Raw genomic sequence first — 9520 nt, forward strand, 5'->3', positions numbered from 1 at the left:
CCTGCCTTTATTCCTTCAAAAAATCCCTCAAGACCCACTTCTTTAAGGATGCTTACAACATTGCACATTAACGATCTTCCATATTCCTTTAGCTCACCTTTCCTAGTCCCTCTCTTGCAATCCTTTTACTAGTGTGGCCGGTCTATCCCTAACAACGGCACTTTTATCTATTGTGTCATACACCCAATTGGTAATAATTGCCTGGAAAAAAGTAGTTTAACCATAAATTTTGATATTCCAGAAAGTGTATTATGATGTTGACTCTACCTTTTTCATGGAGCAATATAAGTTTTTCTGGGCTGCTGAATGGTGAAATAGAGGTATTTGGGTTTTTATTTCTAGATTTGTGCTTTTACAGGAATCAGGATCCACTTAATTATGTACTCCATAAAGTTCAGGTCATCATATTTAGCCAGTTCTGTGTCTACATAATTAGAGTTGGTAGACTTTATTGATTGAATCTGAGCCAAGGAGTTTATCGATGTACTTCCTCTTTTATAAGGGCTTGAGCTTTGTTTTGCTACTTTTCTACTATCTTGAATTTCCTGGTTGAGGATCAGCAGTGCACGTGAACAAAAATAATGATTCAATGGCTGCATTGAAAGAAATACATTTTCAATAAGAAAAGAGTTTTAATAAACCTCATGTTTTTAAAGATGTAACATTGGTGGCAATAACAACTTTTGTTAGGTAGCCCCTATATGGAGTTAGGCCATAATGCAGCCAGGAGACCATATGTCCTCTTCTTCTCAGAATCTTGGAATAATCTTACAGACTCTCTGAAGTCTAAAAATACAGCTCTTTTACACCTTGTATCCCACTGTAGAGGGCCAAAATAAGTCAATTTGTGCCTCTTTTAGTTAGTCTAGGACCATAAGACCCAGGCAGGACTTAGTTGGGGACCCTCCCTACCCCCCTTCTCACGATCTACCCTCTCCCTCCTTACCCCCCCTTCTCACGATCTACCCTCTCCCTCACTACCCCACCCCCTTTGTAGGTCACTTACCATCAACTCCTGTGTTGGGAGCGTGAGGCGTTTGTCTCGGGTGCCGGCGCTTCACTGCTGAGCGCCAGCAACCGAGACAAACGCCTCACGCTCCCAAACACTGCACTCTGGGCAGCGATGAGGCAGGCGGCGACGGTGGCAGCAGCGGCGGGGAGCAGAGGCATCCTGGATTTCTGTCAGTCAAGGGGGCCCAAGAGTTGCCGAGCGGTCGTTTTCAGCAACCGCTCGGCACCACTTGGGCCCCCCTATGCCGGCGCTCAGCGTGAAGCGCCGGCACCCGAGACAAACGCCTCACGCTCCCAACACTGCACTCTGGGCAGCGCTGAGGCAGGTGGCGGTGACGGCGGCGGCAGCAGCGGCGGGGAGCAGAGGCATCCTGGATTTCTGTCAGTCAAGGGGGCCCAAGAGTTACCGAGCGGTCGTTTTCAGCAACCGCTCGGCACCCCTTGGGCCCCCCTGACTGGCAGAACTCCAGGGCCCGGTCGCAGTCGCGACCCCGCTAGTTCCGCCACTGGTAACTGGCACCTACACAGTTACCACATGTGAACAACTAATGTTTTCATACATTTAGTGAGGTATGTAAGAGAAAATTGGTCTACTTATTTAATTTGCCTTCCACTAAATATCGTATTGGCTCAATTATAGGCCGCACCCTTAAAGTTTGGTGCTATTTTAAAGAAAAATGTATTTTTAAATAACAAATACACATTAGTGGAATAGTAAAAAAGTATTTGACCTAATAAACAGGAATACATGTATTTTAACATTTTTGGTATCTATTATGCAGTTAGTCAGAATATGTTACATACAAACAGAAATTTGGAAAACTATTAGCCATTTTAAGGTTCCCCCTTAATTCATAATGCACCTTACTTATAGATATTCCCCTCTGACCCCCAGATATGCCACTCTACCCCCTAGAAATGCCACTCTGCTCCCTAGATATGCCACCCCCCAGCCGGTGGACATCAGCGCAATGCGCATGAACAACCTCTGCTGCTAGCACTTCTGGCAGCGGAGGTTGTCTATGCGCACAGCGCAGACGTCCAATGGCTGCCAGAGAGGAGGATCCAGGTCACCTGCAGCGCTACAGAGGATGTGGATCCTAACCCTGCTGTGTACCCGCAGCAGGGCTAAATGAAAAAGAAAAAAAAACACCCGCCCAGCGCCCGGAACTGCATGTCCCGGGCGTCGGGCAATACGAACTGCGCATCCCTGATTATAGACCGCACCTCCACTTTAAAGACTTAAAGTGTGTGGGGGGGAGTGCCACCTATATTCGGGCAATTATGGTATTACCGGTTCTACAAATGGTACTCTACTACATGAATTGACATAGCAATAAATGTTAACATTTCAAGCTTGTTACAAAAGCAGAAAACAAAACATTTTATCCATGTAACTGTGAAAGACGTTATTAGTTCCAAACCACAAAACACTGGCAAAAATAAAATGAATATACAGGTTGGAAGAAAAAACTCGTATTCTGTCTTCTTCAGGTTTTATTTTTAATGTCCTGGCATGAATGAAATAAGGGAATATAAAAATGTAATCTCTAAAGGCACCCTGTCCTATTGCATCCTTCAACTAGACTCTAGAGACAACTAAAATTGTTCTAGCCATATACACTTTCTGAATGATCACTAAAGCAGAAGTATTGTTATTTTCTACCCAAACACAAACCACGTTGTACCTCTTGGGACTTATGAAACAAACTACTGTGATGGCAATTGAAAATACTTAAAGTACAATAATGCCAATCTACCAGACAGCATAATAAAATAACTACAGTAAATAGTTTTGTATTTTTATTGCATTCCAATATATAAAAAAGCCTAAAGGGGATTGTGCTGAATATAAATTTGAAAAGAAATTATAAGCAAAATTGCAGTTTTATTTTTTCCCACCTGCTTTATAAGAAGTTGGTGGGGAAATGGCTTCTTAAAAAATGTGGTGATGTGACCTTGAAATAGGCATGGTTCTTTGTTTATTGGAAACATATACTTTTGTGGGACACTTTTTGCCTACGTGAGTGCTATTAGGCATATCTGGGAATTCTCCGGATTTTGCCCGGAGACTCTAGGAGAATCGTCGCTTCTCTGGGTCAACACCCAAATCCTCTGGTTTGCGGGTGCAGGGTCCTGAAACACCCCACTCCCCACCCATTTCCCCTTTAACTGAGGGCATTTTCCGTGAAGTTAGCGGGACCACTCAATGAAGACGGCGGGAACACCCACCAGCATCAGCGGGAACGCCCACCAACGTTAGGTAGGCTCCGGTTAGCAAGAGCTCACATTTTTCCAGGTATGCTATTGAGCCTATATTGGCCACATTTACATAACTATATACACAACTTTAAATATTGCTTGTAAATGCTGAGAAAATATAAGGTATGTGAGAAAGTTTCAAAACAAAGCCCTGCTTGTACTCACATACAGGGCCGGCCCGACAATGGAGCCGAGTGGGGCAACCGCTCCAGGCGGCACCTTGTAAGGGGAGGCTCTTTGCCGCCCCAAGCCCTTTTTCTTTTAAAGCGAAAGAGAGAGAAAGGGGCGCCGAGTGGTTTTCGCTTACCAAGCTGTCGGTTCCCGCTCGGCGCCCCTCTCTCCTCTGCGGCGAGTCTCCCTGTTCGGTCTCGGTGCCGGCTTGTAATGCTGAGTGCCGGAAGATTACCTCATTTCCGGCGCTCAGCATTACAAGCCGGCACCGAGACCGAACAGGGAGACTCGCCGCAGGACTGCTGAAAGGTAAGTACAAGGGGGGGGTTAAGGGTAGATAATAGGGAGGGAGAGGAAGGGTAGATAATAGGGGGGGGCGGCAGGGACGGAGGGAGAGGAGGGGTAGATAAGGGAGGGGGGTGGCATTTTAAAATTCGCCCCAGGCGGCATTTTGTCTTGGGCCGGCCCTGCTCACATAAACATTTTACATGTTGCATGAATGTATCCAGTGTGTTTAAGTTAACTTAAACAGCGGTGTGGAAGCAATATCACAACTTAATGCATCCCTTGTGACAAACACACATTAATCGAGGAAATTATTGTATCATAGGAAGTTTGGTTCTGTAGCATGCAGAAAGAAGTTCGCTATCAAGGGAACTAATGCTATCACCGTAAATAAACTAAGCTAAAACTACCTTTAGCTTGCAGTTTAAGTTCAAAAATTGAGTTCATTAGAGCACCAGCATTATTGGGCTAAACAGTGATATTTATTTTATGTATGGGGATTTTTTGGGGTCCTGGGCGGAATGTTGCGTGGTATCTGGTAGCATTGATTTCTATATATTTTTATTTTAATATTGACATTTTAATTATGTTTACTATTGGAGGGGTTGGAAGGGAAAGGATGGCTGGCATTTTTTTATATTTGTATTTAGCCATGTTTTCTAATCAGGACTGGGTGGTGGTTGAGGGCTGTTAGCTGGGTGCAAGCTAGGGACTTTATTTTATTTTTCAATCAAAATGTTTTCCTCTGATTTGAGGTCTGAGTAGGTACTCCTAAAAACAAGTTAAGATACCTTGCCCTATAGCGTACACAAAAAGTAGGATTTAATATATAATGTATCCATTAACAGCATGCCCTACCCACAGCCACTCTGAGTCATTAGCCAGTGTCCATAGACTATACCTTTAAAGCACTTCTACTATTCTTATCGCCTATTGAGTGCATACAATAAGGAGAAGTGCTTAACTACAAAATATGGTAAGTTTAATTATTAACTATATTTAGTGCAACTTCTGATTTCCTAACACTGTATTTTTACATACCCAACCACATATAAATAATGTACAGTATATTGAGTGTGATGTAACTTGTATTTCAAGGTTTAGCCCTTAGATGGCAGTGATTTGTCATTGTATGCGGTAAGTTTTCCAGTTTACTACATTCTCTGGTAACAGTTAATCACCAGACACGTGGTGTGGGGATAACACAGTTTTAATGTTGTAGAGAAATTGAAAGACAGAATTTACTTGAGATATTTACATATTTAATGATATACTACACAATATGGTTTAGTACATAAGAACTGAATGGTTTTCTTAGACGCTTGTTTGGAGGATCTGGTAACTGTTAGTGAAAACACAACCTGAAATGTTACCTACACTCCTAGATAGTTCTTAAAAATGTAACCGTAGAAAACATCATATCCTCCTATATGTTTCCAGTCTAACATAAATTAGAATCAATGGACTGCTACACTGTAACATTGCTTCTGACCAGGGCTGGACAGGGAATAAAAAACAGACCTGGAAATAACTTAATTCCTGCCTCATATTTCATATTTCATTATTGTGCAGCCCAAATTGTCTTTTTGTTCAGAAAAGAGACAATCCATGCTTTTATAAAGTATATTTGAATAACAAATTAGTCATAAATAATATGCATATGAAACTGCAGTTCCCAATATCACTGTGGCCCATGACAACATGAAATGGATTGGGACCGTACGGGGGAGTGCCAGTATAGACCAAATAATGCTAAATAATATTTTAAGTAAGACATAAACCATTTTGAAGTTTACTTAATTAACAGAAAAAAGTTTATGAAAACACAGAAATCACTCTCACAGTAGATGATAAATAGGCGTATAAACATATAGATCAAATGAGAACCACATGGAAACATAGAGATCAGCTGAGTAACACAAGCAAACCAAGCATTGCAGGTATAGATCAAATAACAAACACATGGAAACAGATCAAATGAGTAACACATGCAAACCCTGCATTGCAGATATAGATCAAATGAGAAACTTTCAGATTAACAGAAATGCCTATAACACTTTTTAATAAATATCCTAACCAGATCTACAATTGTAATAATAAAAAAATTGTATGCGTAAGTGTATAGTGCTTAAAGTGGGTGTGCATGTGTACATGAAATTATGTGTAAGTGTATGGAGTTGGAATGGCTGTGTGTGTGTATTTATGTGCAAGTGTATGGTGTTACAGTGGCTTTGTGTGTGTATATATAAAGTGTTTGTGTGTGTATGTATGTATGTATGTATATGTGTGTACGTGTAGAACTGCCCCTGACCATTATAACACATCAGAATTAATTTGTCATATACCCCAACCACCATATCTATGTCTCCCACCATCATAATTTTCCTCCTCACCATGATTTCCATCCCCTATCATGTGTCTGTGTGTGATTGCCCTTACATGCACCTGCCCATATACACACATATACACTGCCCTTACACACACCTGCCCATGCACACATATGCACATACACTGCTCATATACACTACCCTTATACAAGTCTGCCAATGCAAACACATATACACTGCCTCTACACACGCCTGCCCATACATTCACATATACATTGTCCATACACATAAATATACAGTGACCTTACACATGCCTACCCATACATACAAAATATATACACTGCCTGTATATACATCTGCCCATACATGCACACACAGGTACACACATACGTACACACAACAAACAACAATAAACATAAAGGTGTAAGTGCACATGCCCCAATACACAACCTTAGAGTATATCTATACATATATACGTGCATATAATGTGGTTTAGACCTCTCTTTTAGCCCTGTAAATTGAGACACAGAGAGATCATAGTGTAACCCATAAATGCAGTTATGATATTAATTGGGTAAAGAATAAACTCACATGAGATAGAGCCGTAAACAGACTCTATATCAACAGGTCAGGGTGCCCACTTGGGGTGTAAACGAAAGGATGCCTTTCTTCTGAACCCACTACAGGCAGTAAAGGATCCACACAGTTCTTTTACTTCTGGATTCTTTTATTTTTTTAAATAAGGAGACCTGGATATAACAACCTATATTTCCCCAAATATAAAAGTACAGTATACTTAAAAACACAACACGTTTCGACTTTATGTCTTTTTCAAGTGTCACACTTGAAATATGCCCCCCTGTCACGTCTTTCTTCCAGGCTATATATATTAAGATCCCTCCCTTAACCTTTCCTGGTAAGTTGTATCCTGCAATCCATGAACCATTTTAGTAGCCCCTCTGAACTTTCTCTGGAGATACAGTCTCCAGTACTGTACACAATACTCAAATTGAGGTCTCACCAGTGCGCTGTACAACAGCACGAGCACTTCCCTCTTTCTACTGCTAATGCCCCTCTATACAACCAAGCATTCTACTAGCATGTCCAGTTGCTCTATTGCATTGTCTACCTAGCTTAATCCATTTCCTCAGACGTTGAGGTTAGGACAGTATCAAATATTCTATACTCTGCCCTTGGGTTTTCATGCCCTATGTGTATATCCACATTAAATGTCAGTTGCCACAGCTCAGGCAATTTTTCCAGTCTAAATCATTTGCTATTTGACTTATACCTTCAGGAACATACACCCTGTTGCAAGTCATCAGCAAAAAGACATACCTTACCATCAACACCTTCTCTAACATCACTAAAAAATATATTAAAGAGAAAGGATTCAAATACAGATCCCTGAGATACCCCAGTGGTAACAAGACCTTGTCCGAATATACTCCATTGACTACAGCCCTCTGTTGTCTGTCACTCAGCCACTGTCTAATTCAATTCAACAAAACTGGAATCCAAACTCAAAGATTGCAGTTTATTGATAAGGCTTCTATGTGGGAGAGTGTCAAAGGCCTCACTGAAATCTAGATACGCAATATCTACTGCACCACCTTGATCCAATATTTTAGTCACCCAAACAAAATAATTAATAAGTTTGGTTTGGCATGTTCTTCTTTAAGTAAACCCATAGTTAGGCCTACCAGGTCCTGGAGAGAAGAAAACGTGAGCAGGAAGGCCAAACCCTGCACCACCCACTAACTAGGTAGGATGTCAGACCATTAGTAGTGAGCTGAGCAGGGGGCGGGTGATCGAGAATGTAGCAGGCGACGAGCATACCAATTCTGGTACAAGAGATATGATGATACTGGCAGAGTAGATGGGTGGCAGAAGCAGACTTGCAGGGTACAGGTCCCAGAGACGTGAGAAGTAGGCACCGGGCAAGATGTCAGACAACAGACACACCGGAGCAGCACACCAAGGGTTAAGCGGCAAAACGAAGTTAAGATCCAAGTACGAGTCAAAGGGTCCGGGTCAGGAAAGGACAGGAATGGGCAGGAATGGGCAGGAAAGGGTTAACAGGTAAAGTTCAGGGGAAGCTGGGGAACAAACCGCCAAGTTGCTTTTTAGAGACTCCAAACAACAACTGAGCACCTTGGAAAAGTAAGTAGTCTCAGGAGGCCCCTAATTACCTGTCCAATTTCCGGGACGTGAAAGCACTCATCAGGGAGGCTGCAGGCCGCTCGGCTGGAGGATGCATCCAGCAGCAGGTGTTGTTTTTGATCTTGAAACCCATGTGACTTTAGATGTTCAACAATCCTATCCTTTAAGATAGTTTCCATCATTCTACAGTGAGATAGATTATTCGAAAGTAGCCAATTCAAGGCAATTGCCAATCTTCCCAGGAGTTGACATCCCAGCGAATTCATCCCAAGGCCAGACTTCACACTTCTCAGAGAAATTGCAAGAGTTACATCTTAGACTCTACAGGCCTCAGTTAGCAGGTTAAATGTTAACATTCATGTTAACAACAGTACAGTTAGAAAAAGATTGAACAAGTATTATTTGGAAAGCTGCCTTTTCTCTAAAAAACGACAAGACTTCTGGAACAATGCCTTTGGGACAGATGAGACCAAAGTGTCAAGCACAATGATGGAGGGGTGATGATTTGGGCTTGTTTTGCAGCCACAGGACCTGGGAACCTTGCAGTCTATGAGTTGACCATGAATTCCTCTGCATACCATAGTGTTCTAAAGTCAAATGTGAGGCCATCTGTCCGTCAGCTAAAACTTGGCTGAAATTGGGTCATGCAACAAGACTTTGATCCCAAGCAGACCAGCAAATCTTCAACAGAATGGCTGAAAAATAAAAAAAATCAAGGTGTTGCAATGGCCCAGGCAAAGCTAAGACCTGAACCTGATTGAAAAGTGGTGGGACATTAAGAGAGCTGTACATAAAGAAATGCCTGCATAGCTCAATGAACTGAAGCAACATTGTAAAGAAGAGTGGGCCAAAATTTCTCCAAAATGATGTGAAAGACTGATAAAGTCATACAGAAAACAATAACTGCAAGTTATTGCTGCTAAAGGTGGTTCTACAATCTATTGAATCATAAGGTGTATTTCATTTTTCACACATGGCTTCTCGATTTTGGCTTTATTTTTGTTGTTTATCTGAGGTTGTATTTACCTAATTTTTAGACCTGCAAAGGAACAGATGATTGTTTTTATGCCCTGATATGTAAAATCATGCAAATCAAAGAGGGTGTACTTTCTTTTTCACACGACTGTACATACACACGAACATATTGGCTCACACTTGCCCTCACAGTGCGCCTTTCTCTCCATCATCTACCCCTTTTCTCACTAGCCACTATCCCCTTTCTCCTCATCTCCACCTCCCAATGATTTACCCCTCATTTTCCCCATCTCTTACCTTTATCCAGGCCCATCCCTGCCATGGAG

This window comes from Spea bombifrons, chromosome 3 (genome assembly GCF_027358695.1).
Source record: "Spea bombifrons isolate aSpeBom1 chromosome 3, aSpeBom1.2.pri, whole genome shotgun sequence".
NCBI classification, from domain to species: Eukaryota; Metazoa; Chordata; class Amphibia; order Anura; family Pelobatidae; genus Spea; species Spea bombifrons.